This window comes from Arachis ipaensis, chromosome B4, assembly GCF_059453495.1.
Source record: "Arachis ipaensis isolate K30076 ecotype BB chromosome B4, ASM5945349v1, whole genome shotgun sequence".
NCBI classification, from domain to species: Eukaryota; Viridiplantae; Streptophyta; class Magnoliopsida; order Fabales; family Fabaceae; genus Arachis; species Arachis ipaensis.
The window spans coordinates 112,094,998-112,112,396 of record NC_142439.1 but is presented as its reverse complement, the minus strand read 5'-3'; the positions used below and the strand labels follow the sequence as shown (position 1 = coordinate 112,112,396).

The window sequence follows — 17,399 nt, the reverse complement described above, 5'->3', positions numbered from 1 at the left end:
ATGAGATCCTTTCTGCTCTTTTTATTTATTTATTTATTTTTAAATTTTTTTATAAACCAAAATCAATGGCCATAGTTTGATTTATTTTTAATATATATTTTATATTAGATTCTAACGATTGATTTTACTATTTTAGTAATTAATTTTTATTTTATTATTTATTCAGTTCGCAACTTGGCATTTGGATGTTTGTGAAGCTGTGAAAGGTCTGTCCGCCGTCCTTATCATGGGGCTTTCCTGTTGGTCCTCAACTTTAGGAACCCGCCCCTGAAAAATCCATCCATTAGTAATAGTGTAATACTAATATTTTATGAGGATAAATGCCAGAGGAGAGGATCATAAAATGTATTATAGTTAATTTTCAGTTAGTCAATAATATTTAAAAATACTAGCGGCTCAACATGCACGTTTAGCCGCTTTTCTATTGTTTTTAAGAAATTAATTTTAATTTTTTTGTTAATATATTATTATTTTTTAAATTTATTTGATAAGTATTCTTTTATTTTAATATTAACGTGATCTTATTTATATCATATTTTATTAAAATTAAAATTATATTAATAACTATTATTGTCTCATTTTTGTTCATCGCCTTGATCCATAATTATCAATTATATTAACTTTAGAGTTGTTAAAGATTTGTTAAAAAAATTATTTTTTTGTTTGATTTAGATATCTAGATGTATAACTATTATTTAGATATTTATTTTTCATACTTGCTTGTTAAATTATATTTTATCATTTTAAAAAAAAATTTAAGATATCAAGCATTCAAAAATTTTGTATAGAATAATTAAATAAAAAATAAAAAAATCTATAAGTTATTAAATTTTTTTAATATATAGAATAATTAAATTTAAATTAATTTAGGTATAATACTTAAATCATTAAGTTGTTATTATGTGTAACAATGAAGATAAAAAATTATAAATATTTTATAAATTTATTTATTTCTCAATTTTATTTAATCTAGAGTAGATATAAAAATTTATATTTAAATTACTCTTTTCTTTCGTATAATTTTAATGGCTAAAAAACTTTTATTTCTAATAATTTTATATTCAACATTTCAAATTATCTTTAGTTTTATTATTCTTTTAGAATTTTTAATTTTTGTTTTCATTATTCTTTTTTTTTACCATTATCTATCTACATATTTATTATTGGCTCATCCCCATGCTTATATTGGCTTGTTCTCTCTTCTTCTCCTTCTATCTTCTCTATAATCGCAATTAGTTATCACCATGTATTAATTATTACAATCAAAAGTGAATACTAATTTAAAAATAAAGTAGAAAAAAAAGGTCTTGTAACACTTGTGCGAATAATTTACACTCCTATAAAAAGGTCTTTGCACAATGATTCCGGAAGAAGTTAAACTTGATTTGATGCTCTTTGATCCTATCAAGCAGGCAGGAGATAAAACAGGTTGGTTTTGGACAAACTCAAATACTCTCACCTACTCGACTAAAAGCAGGTATGAATGGCTATTGAAGAAGAAATTTGGCTGGAATGATAATGAAAATTGGCTTTGGCTTTGGCGCTTGAGAATACCGGAGAAGATAAAGTGTCTGCTCTGGCTTTGTCTCAACAACGGAGTTTCCACAGCTAGTTACCGGTTTCAAAGAGGTATTTCTACTTCTGATTTTTGTCAGAGATGTTATCTTGCTCTAGAGGATATTAACCACTGCTTTAGGACTTGCCAAAAAGCTCGTCAGATTTGGATTAGCTTAAATTTGGGAATGACTGCTGAGGACTCTAGTTTGGATTTTGTGTCTTGGATTCGTTCTAACCTCAACAAAAATGAGTTTCTCTTTGCAGTGGTCTTTTGGTGGATTTGGAGGGATAGGAACAATGACATCTTCCACCAAGATGATTTATGGAGTAAGGAGAAAATTGTTCACTTAGTTAAACATGCTGCTCGAGATTTCTCTAATGTTGTTATCAACCAAAAACATATTATTCCTTCTTCTTTGAAATATAACTGGGAACCACCTCCAATGAATGTTTGTAAAGTGAACTGCGATGCAAGCGTTTTTGAAAATGAGCAATTAGCTGGCTTTGGATGTATTATTAGAGACAGCATGGAAATTTGGTTAAAAGGTTGTTCTGCCAGTATACCTCTTTCTAGTGTTCTCTGTTGTGAGCTTCATGCTATTTGGAGAGGGCTTGTTATGGCTTGGGATTGCGAGTGCAAAGAGGTCATATGTGAAACTGATAATCTTGATGCGTTTCTTCTTGTTTCGCGAGGCACAACCAGCATGATTAGGAATGACTCTGATCTGCTTGACAAAATCAAAGAGATGCTCCAGCGCAATTGGACAGCTATTTTAGTGTTCATCCAGCGAACAGCAAACATAGCGGCTGATTTAATGGCTAAGACTGCTGTTTTAAACAAGCAGGTGTATTTAGAGTGGTTACTGCCTCCTAATAATTTAGACATTATTATTAGAGAGGAGTACTACTCTTTTTCTTAGGCCTTTTTTCTTTGTGTTATGTTCAGTCACCAAAAAACTTAACTTTTTCTGTTTCGAGTATTTTCTTTATTATTTAATACACACAAAGTCATATATTTTTATTTGTGGTAAAAGTTAAAAATTAAAGTTAAATAATATTAGAAATTTTTTGTTTAATAAAAAATTAAAATAAAGCACAAAAATAAGAATAAAAACTAAAAAAATAAATAGTTCTAGAAAGGGATAATGTCAAATTTTATGTCATTACGTATGAGAACAATGATTTATTTTATTATATTTATTTTTATACCAAATAACAAAAAAAAGTTAAATTTTATATTCGTTTTTTGTTACTTATTTTACTTATCTATAGTTGTTTAAATTAGACTTTATACTTATTAAGTCATGTTTTCTCCTAACAAAAAAATTAGTTATGAAATCGTTTTTATATTTGTATAGGAGTACATTCATTATAATATAATTTTAATAATTAATGTAAATTTTAAAAAATTGAATAAATTTATATTTATTTTGATTACATTCAAAAGTGAATTATATGTATTCTTATAATCAAGAAATACACTTGACTTCTTCTATAATAAATAAGTTTTTCAATAATTTAATTTATAAAAAAAATCTCATCCTTTTATTTATCCTAAAAATTAAAATTCATACTAATAGTTTTGAATAACAGAATTAAAATAAAATATAAAAATAAATCTTGAATAAAAAAAATACAAAGTTTTGAATCTAAAAATATAAAATAATTAAAAGATAAAAAAATTATTTAAATATATTTTTTTAAGACACTCTATAACTTAGATGAATAAATATTATTTTTAAAATAAATCATGATATATTGATACAAAAATTATTGTGTGTAAATTTTTAAAAAAAATAATAAACCTCTCTCATTAATAACAATATTGAAACTTAAATTTGAACGCTAATTGATATTATATATTGTGTAGGTACTTAGAGTATTTAGAAAAGTACGTTAATAATTTGAAGAGAAAAATTATTAGTATAAATTTATTTTTTTTTAAAAATTATCTTTATTAAACTATTTTACTTTTATTCCTTAAAAACATATCTTAATAAAAATATTTGTAACAATAATTTACATCCAATAAGAATATCTTAATGAGGTTACTGTAAAAAAAATAGGTAAAAATTTTTTTATTTAACGTAATTGACAAAATTTTTTTTTTAATAATAAACCTCTCTTTAAGAGTAATATTGGAATTTAAATTTAGACACTAATTATCATTATATATTGTAGATAAGCATCAAGAGTATATTAAAATAGTATGATAATAATTTAAAGAGAAAAATTATTCTGTGTACATTTAATTAAAAAAAATTACTTTGTTTAAACTATAGTGTGAGTGAAGCCATTTTTATAATCTTACGATTGAGAGTGAGCAATTTTTTTAAGTGAAACAGTTACATCATTCTGTCGTAGGTTAATGTAGAATTTACAGAACGTGTGAGTACGTGATTGAAGTCTTGAAGATGTAGTTTTAGATTATAAAAATAGGGAGTCACCAAAAAAAAAAAAAGATTATAAAAATAGGGGTAAAATAGGAAAAAATATTAGACACCAAACCCTCTGTATTCCCATTATATATTGTTATAGATTATAGATAAAAGTAAGGGTAAAATAGGAAAAAATATTGGACACCTAACCCTCTGTATTCCCATTATATATTGTTATAGATATAATAAAATATATTATTAAATTATTAAATTAAAAAATTAAATTAAAAAATTGAATTAATAAATAAATAATAATAAAAAATAATAAATTTTTAATATTTTTCTTTTATGATCGCGACTTGGCAGAGGAAAAATACAATCTGGACTGTTAAATTTTGACGGTTCATTTTCAATATTTCACACATGCTAATACTGTTCACCTTTTTTCCATATAAGGAAGATTCACTCTATTATTGACATTCCAACAGGCACTAACATGATTATTGATGAGCTGCTTTTTTTTTCATATAAAACAATCACTACAAAATTGTTATAATTTAATGGTTAAAGAATGTTTAAATAGTATAACTTCAATGAATCAGGTATTGATTTCTCACGGTAACTATTTTAGATTTAAGACAAAAAAATATGAAAAAACTAAACACTTTGATCTTTTTGAAGCCAACTTGGACGAAAAAAACATTTTCAAGCTAAATAAATTACATAAAGGATGAAACCGTTGGATATCCTCTATGCTCTTCTTTTATTGATGTCCACAACAAATCTCGTCCCTTAAATCTAGATCATTTAGTTTTTTTAATATTAAATCATGTTCCAATAAATATACTGAAATAGGTGAAATGCTTCCATAATTATATGATAGCTATAATCTTTTTTCATCACCTCTATAAATGATATAGAAATATTAGACGATGAATGTTTTTAACTAAAAATAGTTAAGTCAAATTTACATTAGGGCATTTTGTAATACCATATCACACAGAACTTTACGCTTAAGCCGTAAAATAAAAGTGGTGTGATATTACGATCTATAAAATAAAAATACATACAGATAGTAATTGAAAGGATATAATATATACGAGGAGCCTTGAAGAAGAGGTAAAGCAAAATCGCGAACTTAACAGCGCAACGCTCAGGAATAACGTAGCTTGCGTACTAAGAAAGTTATGGTTCACTAACATATATATAAAGAAGACAAGAGTACAAAATAACAAGCTCTTAACTCAGCCTGCGAAGCTAAGGCTGGCTAGAGAATATTTACGTACATATATACATAAACCATGGTCCAAAATACATATATAAAACCCTAGTTCTCCATAAACCTCTAAGAGGTACAAAATAAAACAAGTTGTTTGGAGAGTTATATACATATGACCATATATAAACTATACATCAAAATAAAGTCCCAAAATTCACTTCGCTGCAGAACTCTAGATGCCTAGCGAGGTGCCTCTCGACCTGCATCTGAAAAACAACAATATCGTATGGGATGAGAACCGGGGGTTCTCAGTATGATAAAAAGGTGCCGCATACATAAGGTATAAGGTCCTAGGAAAGCCAGAGATAATCCTAGAAGACACTCAGATTATAAAACTTAAAGGGCTAAAACAGAAATCATAAACGGGTGGTCTTCTATGCATAGCTTTTTCTCATTTATATATAATTGCTCAATGGGGGAACCTTCCCGGGCATTTATAAGTGCCCGGTCACCTCTTACGTTGTAGGGTCAACAAAGTATCGAGTATCAACGTGGAACACGTGGTGGCAAGTCACGGTACTTTACCTAGAAAAATTCGTATCTTAGATAAAATTGAGTGTATAAGCCTCATAAACATTCATAATCATTGCACAATTAATCATTAAAGCCATGGCACCACATACACTCCAAGTATTTACATCTCTATATATAATTCATCAATCTTCCAACCTTGCTTCACCCCCAAGTTACCACCATTTCCTAACTTCATCATATTACTAGGCTTACTAATAAGATCTAAGGCCAAAGGAATGAAAATAGAGGTTTAGAGGGAGTTAAATCTCAATTTGGCTCCCTGAAATTTAGCTCGATACTCATAATGACCCTCACAATTTCGTTGGCCCCAATTAGAATCTCCAAATTTGCAATTGTGGCTCCAACTTGCCCCTGCGATCATCTCCGTCACCAGAATGCTGATTTGATGCAATTGCATGACACAGTGGACACTACTTAAACCACGACGCATTGGTTTCACGCCCAAACCCTTTGGAAACCACGTCGTTTCAGTTTTTTGTGGGTTAAAACTAAAACTCTCTTTCTTTCCATTACAACGATCATAAGTTGCCAAACATCAAGAAAACCCTTATACTACATGGTTTCCAAAGGGTTTGCGCGCAAAACCAATACACCGTCGTTTAAGTAGTATCCGTCATGTCATGCAATTGTGCTAGATCAGCATTCCCGTGACGGAGATGATCGCAGGGGCAAGCTGGAGCCACAATTGTAAATTTGGGGGTTCTAATTGGGGCCAACAAAATTTTGGGGGTCATTCTGAGCATCAAGCCAAATTTTAGGGGCCAAATAGAGATTTAAAATTAAGCTTTAAAATACAAAAATTCATGTTTGCTGAAACAGGGGCCACGCGTACACATGGGAGTACGTTTGGCCCATCATGCATACGCATTGCCTCGTCTGCGTACGCATGTACACTGGACAAAATCTACCGTTCACGTATGAAGCCTCATGCTCGCATACGCAAATGTCTCTTTTTGACCATGATGCGTACGCATACACATGTCCGCGTACGCATACATGCCAGACAGAGACGACTCTTCGCGTATGGAGGGGTTCGCCTATGCATACAGTGCAGATCAGTCAAAAATGACTAAGTCTGCAGAATTTTAGCTTTACATATCGAACTTCTGGCGTGCATAACTTCCTCGTTTTAAAATATTTTTCATCTGTTCTTCGAACGACGTAAATTTCACGGACCCAATTTTCATATGAAATAAGTTTGAAACAAATTGAGAGTCTGAAAGCCGAGTTATGATTCGCCGAAATTTGGCCAAAATTCAATATTACACAAAAATCCTTAAAACCTTTATTTTCATTAATTCACTATTCAATATCAATCCTCCTACACTCAAAATTAGTTCCAACATATGTAATATTACAACAACACAGCTCTACACCCTTCCGTCATCCATCATACCTCAATTTTAAACAATTCTCATACATAACTTCACAATTATATCAACAAGACCATCAACAATCCATCATTAAATCATCATTTAACATTCAATTTCCATTCTCAACATTAAACAACAAACCCATGCTCAACATGGTTCAAAATTATCCTCAAGGTACTAAGCAATTTACACACTCATGCATTCATTCTTATCCTATGGTCATCTAGCCTAAGTTTTTACAAGATATTATATATTAAATACAAGAAACCTAAACCATACCTAGGCCAATTTCCTCGTATAACTGGTGCACGAAATCGTGATCATTCTTTCCTTGGTAACGGCGCTAAAAACTCAATACGCACGTTCATAATATTAGCTCTTTGTCACAACTTCGCACAACTAATCAGCAAGTGCACTAGGTCGTCCAAGTAATAAACCTTACGTGAGTAAGGGTCGATCCCACAGAGATTGTCGGCTTGAAGCAAGCTATGGTCACCTTGTAAATCTCAGTTAGGCGGATTCAAATGGTTATGGAGATTTAATAATTAAAAGATAAATAAAACATAAAATAGGATAGAGATACTTATGTAATTCATTAGTGAGAATTTTAGATAAGCATATGGAGATGCTTTCGTTCCTCTAAACCTTTGCTTTCCTGCTGTCTTCATCCAACCATTCCTACTCCCTTCCATGGCAAGCTTTATGTAGGGCATCACCGTTGTCAATGGCTACATCCCATCCTCTCTGTGAAAATGGTCCAATGCGCTGTCACTGCATGGCTAATCATCTGTCGATTCTCGATCATACTGGAATAGGATTTACTATCCTTTTGCGTCTGTCACTACGCCCAGCACTCGCGAGTTTGAAGCTCGTCACAGCCATCCCTTCCCAGATCCTACTTGGAATACCACAGACAAGGTTTAGACTTTCCGGATCTCAAGAATGGCCATCCATGGGTTCTAACTTATACCATGAATATTCTAATATTTCGGACTCGGTCATCTGTATTAGATATCTAAGAGATACTCATTCTAGCTTGTTTGCATGTAGAACGGAAGTGTTTGTCAGGTACGCATTCATAAGTGAGAATGATGATGAGCATCACATAATCATCACATTCATCATGTTCTTAGGTGTGAATGGATATCTTAGAATAGGAATAAACTTGAATTGAATAGAAAAACAGTAGTACTTTGCATTAATTCATGAGGAACAGCAGAGTTCAATACCTTAATCTATGGTGTGTAGAAACTCTACCGTTGAAAATACATAAGTGATAATGGTCCAAGCATGGCCGAGAGGCCAGCCCTCATGATCTAAGAACTAAACGTCCCAAGATGTCTAATACAATAGTAAAAAGTCCTATTTATGCTAAACTAGTTACTAGGGTTTACAAAAATAAGTAAATGATGCATAAATCCACTTCTAGGGCCCATTTGGTGTGTGCTTGGGCTGAGCATTGAGCTTTACACGTGTAGAGGTCTTTCCTGGAGTTGAACGCCAGTTTGTAGCCTGTTTCTGGTGTTTAACTCCACTTTGCAACCTGTTTCTGGTGTTTAACTCCGGAATGCAGCATGGAACTGGCGTTGAACGCCAGTTTGCGTCATCTAAACTCGGGCAAAGTATGAACTATTATATATTGCTGGAAAGCCCTGGATGTCTAATTTTCAACGCAATTGAGAGCGTGCCATTTGGAGTTCTGTAACTCCAGAAAATCCACTTTGAGTTCAGGGAGGTCAGAATCCAACAGCATCTGCAGTCCTTCATCAACCTCTGAATCTGATTTTTGCTCAGGTCCCTCAATTTCAGCCAAAAAATACCTGAAATCACAGAAAAACACACAAACTCATAGTAAAGTCCAGAAATGTGAATTTTGATTAAAAACTAACAAAAATATACTAAAAACTAACTAAATTATACTGAAAACTATGTAAAAATAATACCAAAAAGCGTATAAATTATCCGCTCATCACAACACCAAACTTAAATTGTTGCTCGTCCCCAAGCAATTGAAAATCAAATAGGATAAAAAGAAGAGAATATACTATAAATTCTAAAATATCAATGAAACTTAGCTCCAATCAGATGAGCGGGACTTGTTGCTTTTTGCCTCTTGAATAGTTTTGGCATCTCACTTTATCCATTGAAGTTCAGAATGATTGGCATCTATAGGAACTCAGAGTTCAGATAGTGTTATTGATTCTCCTAGTTCAGTATGTTGATTCTTGAACGCAGTTACTTTATGAGTCTTGGCCGTGGCCCTAAGCACTTTGTTTTCCAGTATTACCACTGGATAGATAAATGCCACATACACATAATTGGGTGAACCTTTTCAGATTGTGACTCAGCTTTGCTAGAATCCCTAATTAGAGGTGTCCAGAGTTCTTAAGCACACTCTTATTTTTGCTTTGGACCTCGACTTTAACCGCTCAGTCTCAAGTTTTCACTTGACACTTACACGCCACAAGCACATGGTTAGGGACAGCTTGGTTTAGCCGCTTAGGCCAGGATGTTATTCCTTTAGGCCCTCCTATCCACTGATGCTTAAAGCCTTGGATCATTTTTATTACCCTTGCCTTTTGGTTTTAAGGGATATTGGCTTTTTGCTCTTGCCTTTTGGTTTTAAGAGCTTTTGGCTTTTTCTGCTTGCTTTTTCTTTCTCTTTCTCTTTTTTTTTCGCTATTTTTTTATGCAAGCTTTGTTCTTCACTGCTTTTTCTTGCTTCATGAATCATTTTTATGATTTTTCAGATTATCAAATAACATGTCTCCTTTTCATCATTCTTTCAAGAGCCAACATATTTAACATTCATAAACATTAACTTCAAAAGACATATGCACTGTTCAAGCATTCATTCAGAAAATAAAAAGTATTGTCACCACATCAAAATAATTAAACTAGTTTCAAGGATGAATTCGAAACCATGTACTTCTTGTTCTTTTGTAATTAAAACATTTTTTATTCAAGAGAGGTGATGGATTCATATTCATAACTTTAAGGCATAGAAACTTAGACACTAATGATCATGCAATAAAGACACAAACATAAATAAACATAAAGCCCAAAAATCGAAAAACAGTAAAATAAATAGACAAGGAGATTAAGGAATGAGTCCACCTTAGTGAGGGTGGCGTCTTCCTCTTCTTGAAGAATCAATGGTGCTCTTGAGCTCCTCTATGTCTCTTCCTTGTCTTTCTTGCTCCTCTCTCATAGCTCTTTGATCTTCTCTAATTTCATGGAGGATGATGGAGTGCTCTTGGTGCTCCATCCTTAGTTGTCCCATATTGGAACTTAATTCTCTTAGGGAGGTGTTGATTTGCTCCCAATAGTTCTGTGGAGGAAAGTGCATCCCTTGAGGCATTAGTGGTTATGGAAAAACAAAAAAAAAACAATGTTTTTTCCATACCAAACTTAAAAGGTTTGCTCATCCTCGAGCAAAAGAAGCAAGAAAGTAGTAGAAGAAGAAGAAAATGGAGGAGATAGAGAGAGAGGTGGTTTCGGCCAAGGGGAAGAGTGTTGTGTGAAATGAAGAAGGGATGAGGGGTTTATATAGGAGTGGAGGGAGGGTTAAGTTTCGGCCATTAGGGTTGGGTTTGGGAGGGTATTTGGGGAAGAGAGTTATGAAAAAGTGTGAAGAGGAGAGAAGAAAATGTGGGGATCCTATGGGATCCACAGATCCTGAGGTGTCAAGGATTTTTCATCCCTGCACCTTTCAGACATGTAAAATGCCCTATACATGCAATCCTGGCGTTTAACACCAGACTGCTGCCTGTTTCTGGCGTTAAACACCTAATTGTTGCTTGTTTCTGGCATTTAACGCCTAATTGTTGCTTGTTTCTGGCGTTTAACGCCAGGTAGATACTTGGTTCTGGCGTTAAACGCCAGCTTGGTGTTTGTTTCTGGCGTTAAACGCCAGACAGATGCTTGTTTCTGGCGTTTAAACGCCAGACTACTCTCCTCCAGGGTGTGCTATTTTTCATTCTATTTCTCATTCTGTTTTTTATTTTTCAGTAGTTTTTGTGACTCCACATGATCATCAACCTAATAAAACACAAAATAACAAAGGGAAAATAAATAAATATAATTTGATAACATTGGGTTGCCTCCCAACAAGCGCTTCTTTAATGTCAATAGCTTGACAGTGAGCTCTCATGGAGCCTCACAGATAATCAGAGCAAGGTTGGAACCTCCCAACACCAAACTTAGAGTTTGAATGTGGGGGTTCAATACCAAACTTAGAGTTTGGTTGTGGCCTCCCAACACCAAACTTAGAGTTTGACTGTGGGGGCTTTAGTTGACTCTGCAGTGAGAGAAGCTTTTCATGCTTCCTATCCATGGTTACAGAGGGAGATCCTTGAGTTTAAAACACAAGGTTATCCTCATTCAGTTGAAGGATCAATTCTCCTCTGTCCACATCAATTACAGCTCTTGCTGTGGCTAGGAAGGGTCTTCCAAGGATGATGGATTCATCCTTATCCTTCCCAGTATCTAGGATTATAAAATTAGCAGGGATGTAAAGGCCTTCAACCTTTACTAGCACGTCCTCTACTTGTCCATAAGCCTGTTTTCTTGAATTGTCTGCCATCTCTAATGAGATTATAGCAACTTGCACCTTAAAGATTCCCAATTTCTCCATTACAGAGAGTGGTATGAGGTTTATCCCTGACCCAAGGTCACATAGAGCCTTTTCAAAGATCATGGTGCCTATTGTACAAGGTATTAAGAACTTTCCAGGATCCTGTTTCTTCTGAGGCAATGTCAGTTGATCCAGATCACTCAGTTCATTGATGAGCAAGGGAGGTTCATCTTCCCAAGTCTCATTACTAAATAATTTGGCATTCAGCTTCATGATTGCACCAAGGTACTTGGCAACTTGCTCTTCAGTAACATCCTCATTCTCTTCAGAAGAAGAATACTCATCAGAGCTCATGAAGGGCATAAGGAGGTTCAATGGAATCTCTATGGTCTCTAGATGAGCCTCAGATTCCTTTGATTCCTCAAAGGGAAACTCCTTGTTGATCACTAAACGTCTCAGGAGGTCTTCCTCATTGGAATTCACGTCCTCTCCCTCCCTTGTAGGTTCGGCCATGATGGTTAATTCAATGGCCTTGCACTTTCTTTTTGGATTCTCTTCTGTATTGTTTGGGAGAGTACTAGGAGGGATTTCAGTGACTCTTTTACTCAGCTGGCCCACTTGTGCCTCCAAATTTCTAACGGAGAACCTTGTTTCATTCATGAAACTCAAAGTGGCCTTAGATAGATCAGAGACTATATTTGCTAAGCTAGATAGATTCTGCTCAGAATTCTCTGTCTGTTGCTGAGTGGATGATGAAAAAGGCTTGCTATTGCTAAACCTATTTTTTCCACCATTATTAAAGCCTTGTTGAGGCTTTTGTTGATCCTTCCATTAGAAATTTGGATGATTTCTCCATGAAGGATTATAGGTGTTTCTATAGGGTTCACCCATGTAATTCACCTCTGCTATTGCAGGGTTCTCAGGATCATAAGCTTCTTCTTTAGAAGATGCCTCTTTAGTACTGTTGGATGATTCCTTCAATCCATTCAGAATCTGAGAGATCATATTGACTTGCTGAGTCAATATTTTATTCTGAGCCAATATGGCATTCTGAGTATCAATTTCAAGAACTCCCTTCCTCATAGGCGTCCCATTACTCACGAGATTCCTTTCAGAAATGTACATAAACTGGTTATTTGCAACCATGTCAATGAGTTCTTGAGCTTCTGCAGGCGTTTTCTTTAGGTGAATGGATCCACCTGCAGAATGGTCCAATGACATCTTTGATAACTCAGACAGACCATCATAGAATATATCCAGGATGGTCCATTCTGAGAGCATGTCAGAAGGACACTTTTTGGTCAGTTCCTTGTATCTCTCCCAAGCTTCATAGAGGGACTCACCTTCTTTTTGTTTGAAGGTTTGAACATCCACTCTAAGCTTACTAAGCTTTTGAGGAGGAAAGAACTTGGCTAAGAAAGCCGTGACCAGCTTATCCCAATAGTTCAGGCTATCTTTAGGTTGAGAGTCCAACCATATTCTAGCTCTGTCTCTTACAGCAAATAGGAAAAGCATGAGCCTGTAGACCTCAGAATCAACCCCATTGGTCTTAACAATATCACAGATCTGCAAGAATTCAGTTAAGAACTGAAAAGGATCTTCAGATGGAAGTCCATGAAACTTGCAGTTCTGTTGCATCAGAGAAACTAGTTGAGGTTTAAGCTCAAAATTGTTTGATCCAATGGCAGGGATGGAGATGCTTCTTCCATGTAAGTTGGAATTTGGTGCAGTAAAGTCACAAAGCATCTTCCTTGCATTGTTGGTATTTTCGGCCATGTCTTCTTTTTCAAGATTCTCTGTAAGGTTTTCTCTGGATTGTTGTAGTTTAGCTTCTCTTAGTTTCTTCTTTAGAGTCCTTTCAGGTTCAGGGTCTGCTTCAACAAGAATGTTCTTGTCCTTGCTCCTGCTCATATGAAAAAGAAGAGGACACAAAAGAAACTATGGAATCCTCTATGTCACAGTATAGAGATTCCTTATGCAAGTATAAGAAAAGAAGAATATAAGAAGGAGAATAGAAAAACTCGAACACAGAGAGGAAGATGGTGTTCGAATTTTGGGTGGAAGAGATGTGTTAGTAGATGAATAATTAAATAGAAGGGGATGAGAAAGAGAGAATAATTCAAAAATTAAACAAAATAGAAATAAAATTTTTTTGTTTTTAATTTAAAAATTAAAATTAAAATTCGAAAATTTTGAAATGAAATGAAATTAAATTAAAATTTAAAATAATTAGTTAATTAAAAATGAATTTTGAAAAAGAGGAAGGTGATTTTCGAAAATTAGAGAGAGAAAGTTAGTTAGGTAGTTTTGAAAAAGATAAGAATCAAACAAAAAGTTAAGTGGTTAATTAAAAAAGATTTGAAAATCAAATTTTGAAAAGATAAGAAGTTAGAAAAAATTTTGAAATTAATTTTGAAAAGGATGTGATTGATATTTATTTTGAAAAAGATTTGAAAAAGAAATTTAAAAAGATTTGATTTTGAAAATTAAAGTTGATTACTTGACCAACAAGAAACAAAAAGATAGGATTTTAAAATTTTTTGACTAAATCAAATCAAATTTTCGAAAATGATGAGTGAAATAAGGGAAAGATATTTTTTTGATTTTTGAATTTTTAATGATGAAAGAGAAAAACATCAAAAAGACTCAATGCATGAAAATTCTGGATCAAAACAAATGATGCATGCAAGAACACTATGAATGTTAAGATGAACACCAAGAACACTTTGAAGATCGTGATGAACACCAAGAACTTATTTTTGAAAATTTTGAAGAAAAGAAAAACATGCAAGACACCAAACTTAGAAATTTTTAATATTGAGACACTAACAAATTGAAAATACATATGAAAAACAAGAAAAGACACAAAACAAGAAAAATTAAAGATCAAACAAGGAGACTTATCAAGAACAACTTGAAGATCATGAAGAACACCATGCATGAATTTTTTTCGAAAATTTTGTGAAAAAAATAAAAATATGCAATTGACACCAAACTTAAAAATTGACTCTAGACTCAAACAAGAAACACAAAAAATATTTTTGATTTTATGATTTTACTAATTTTTTTTTGAATTTTCGAAAATTAATTTGAAAAAGGAAAATAAGGATTCCAAAATTTTTAATAAGAATTCCAGGAATCTTGCACTGTTAGTCTAAAGCTCCAGTCCAGGAATTAGACATGGCTTACTAGCCAGCCAAGCTTTCAGTGAAAGCTCCGGTCCAAAACACTAGACATGGCCAATGGCCAGCCAAGCTTTAGAAGATACAAATCAGGCATATAACAACTGATACTTCATCCAACTTCATATGCTGATAAGTGGAAGCCTCCGTCCAAATGAATTAGACATGGCTTTACAGCCAGCCAGGCTTCAACGTGCTTCATGAAACTCTAGAATTCATTCTTAAAAATTCTGAAGAAAAATATATTTTTGAAAATAATTTTTTTTCGAAAATAAGAATAATAAAAACAAAAAAAGATTAAAATTAAAATAAAATTACCTAATCTGAGCAACAAGATGAACCGTCAGTTGTCCAAACTCGAACAATCTCCGGCAACGGCGCCAAAAACTTGGTGCACGAAATCGTGATCATTCTTTCCTTGGTAACGGCGCTAAAAACTCAATACGCACGTTCATAATATAAGCTCTTTGTCACAACTTCGCACAACTAACCAGCAAGTGCACTGGGTCGTCCAAGTAATAAACCTTACGTGAGTAAGGGTCGATCCCACGGAGATTGTCGGCTTGAAGCAAGCTATGGTCACCTTGTAAATCTCAGTTAGGCGGATTCAAATGGTTATGGAGATTTAATAATTAAAAGATAAAAAAAACATAAAATAGGATAGAGATACTTATGTAATTCATTAGTGAGAATTTCAGATAAGCATATGGAGATGCTTTCGTTCCTCTAAACCTTTGCTTTCCTGCTGTCTTCATCCAACCATTCCTACTCCCTTCCATGGCAAGCTTTATGTAGGGCATCACCATTGTCAATGGCTACATCCATCCTCTCTGTGAAAATGGTCCAATGCGCTGTCACTGCATGGCTAATCATCTGTCGGTTCTCGATCATACTGGAATAGGATTTACTATCCTTTTGCGTCTGTCACTACGCCCAGCACTCGCGAGTTTGAAGCTCGTCACAACCATCCCTTCCCAGATCCTACTCGAAATATCACAAACAATGTTTAGACTTTCCAGATCTCAAGAATGGCCATCCATGGATTCTAACTTATACCACAAAGATTCTAATATCTCGGACTCGGTCCTCTGTATTAGATATCTAAGAGATACTCATTCTAGCTTGTTTGCATGTAGAACAGAAGTGTTTGTCAGGCACGCGTTCATAAGTGAGAATGATGATGAGCGTCACATAATCATCACATTCATCATGTTCTTGGGTGCGAATGGATATCTTAGAATAGGAATAAGCTTGAATTGAATAGAAAAACAGTAGTACTTTGCATTAATTCATGAGGAACAGCAGAGCTCCACACCTTAATCTATGGTGTGTAGAAACTCTACCGTTGAAAATACATAAGTGATAATGGTCCAGGCATGGCCGAGAGGCCAGCCCTCATGATCTAAGAACTAAACGTCCCAAGATGTCTAATACAATAGTAAAAAGTCCTATTTATGCTAAACTAGTTACTAGGGTTTACAGAAATAAGTAAATGATGCAGAAATCCACTTTTGGGGCCCACTTGGTGTGTGCTTGGGCTGAGCATTGAGCTTTACACGTGTAGAGGTCTTTCCTGGAGTTGAACGTCAGTTTGTAGCCTGTTTCTGGCGTTTAACTCCACTTTGCAACCTGTTCTGGCGTTTAACTCTAGAATGCAGCATGGAACTGGCGTTGAACGCCAGTTTGCGTCATCTAAACTCAGGCAAAGTATAGACTATTATATATTGCTGGAAATCCCTGGATGTCTACTTTCCAACGCAATTGAGAGCGCACCATTTGGAGTTCTGTAGCTACAGAAAATCCACTTTGAGTGCAGGGAGGTCAGAATCCAACAACATCTGCAGTCCTTCTTCAACCTCTGAATCTGATTTTTGCTCAGGTCCCTCAATTTCAGACAAAAAATACCTGAAATCATAGAAAAACACACAAACTCATAGTAAAGTCCAGAAATGTGAATTTTGATTAAAAACTAACAAAAATATACTAAAAACTAACTAAATCATACTGAAAACTATGTAAAAATAATGCCAAAAAGCGTATAAATTATCCGCTCATCAATAACCCAAGGCAACCCACTTAGGCAAGAAACAAGCCCTCAACACCAATTTCAGCAACTAGCATAAAATCCTAAGCGTCCAATTGAGCTTCCAACATATCCAATTGCTTTATATCATATATATACATACACCTAACACATTTATCACACATACATACCCAAAATTTAACACCCAACATACTTAATCAAGGAAGTAGATAGGGTTCCAGAATTCTCACCTTTCCCAAATGCCAAATAAGTAAGAGTGAATGTTTTCCTCAAGCTAATCGGACCCTATAACATTAAAGAACCAAAATTTTAACACCATTCTATTAATTTTCGGAAAATTTGGGGGAAAGAGATGCTGAGAATGAAAATAAAAGTTCCTTACCAATTTTCATACCGGGCTTTTTAAAGCTTGACGTTGCGGACGTGTGGCTGCAAACGGTGCGGCGATCGGAGCTCAGAGCGAAAAGTTATGGAGG

At 34.0% G+C, this 17,399-nt stretch overlaps 1 non-coding gene across 1 annotated transcript; it reads left to right on the top strand.

Moving 5' to 3' along the window:
- Positions 1–12,976: 12,976 nt before the first annotated feature.
- On the top strand, positions 12,977–13,080 carry LOC148568803 (small nucleolar RNA R71). Its single transcript, XR_015883113.1, has one exon. It is a non-coding gene; the product is annotated as a small nucleolar RNA R71 (small nucleolar RNA).
- Positions 13,081–17,399: the final 4,319 nt, after the last annotated feature.